Source organism: Trypanosoma theileri (assembly GCF_002087225.1).
Source record: "Trypanosoma theileri isolate Edinburgh chromosome Unknown TM35_Tth_7_V1, whole genome shotgun sequence".
Lineage (NCBI taxonomy): Eukaryota > Euglenozoa > Kinetoplastea > Trypanosomatida > Trypanosomatidae > Trypanosoma > Trypanosoma theileri.
This window is the reverse complement of record NW_021639849.1, coordinates 838,742-839,681: the sequence shown is the minus strand read 5'-3', so window position 1 is coordinate 839,681 and position 940 is coordinate 838,742.

Sequence of the window (940 nt, the reverse complement as noted above, 5' to 3'; positions counted from 1 at the left end):
TTTTTTTTTTTTTTTTTTTTTTCTTCTTTCTTTGCTTCTATTGTGTTTTCTCTACCCTTCCATTTATTTCACTTTCTTTTTCTTTCTTTTGGATTCTTTTAAGTTAAATTCTCGGGTCCTCTTGCCTTTTTTTTAAATAATTGTATTTGCATTTGATGAATAGAAAGAGAGAGAAGGAGAGAGAAAGAGAGAGAGAGATGGGAGAAAGAAAGAAAAAAAGTAAAAAAGAAACAAACAACAAAAAAAAAAAGAAGAAACGCATCACAGTACCACATATCGTTCGATTATATATTGCGGGTAAAAATGATGGAATTACGTTTCTTTTTCCCTTTTTTTTTCTTTTTCGTTCATTCTCTCTTTCTCTCTATTTCTCTCCTCTTCCTTCTCATTGTGTGGCCCACGGTGGATGGTAAACCCTCATCTTCACACACGTGAAGAACAACCACGAGTTATTAGAGCTAGAAATTTAAAAAAAAAGCAAAAAAGAAAAGAAAACAACAGCCAGACACCAACAAGGACAACAACAGCGACGAAGACACATACAATAAGAAAAACAGAGGTTGACAGAAAAAAAAAAAGAAGGAAGTACAACACATAGATATACATATATAGTAATGTATGCGAAGATACGTGGGCATATATATATATATATATATATATATATTTTTAAGACACATGCGCATAACCTGTGTATATGACTACGCCTATACAATCTTGAGAAAGAAATTTTTAAATAAAAGCCAATGTGAACACTGACAGTAAAATAAAACCCTCTTGATGGGGGAGGGGACATCTGAAACACTACGCATAGACTCATTTCACCTCTTTGATACAGGTGGTTTAATAATAAGAATACCCTAGCCTTACTCCCTCTTTAAAGAAATAAAACACAAGAGAAAAATATTTTGTTTCCATGATTGTTCAAACAAGTTTTGATGCA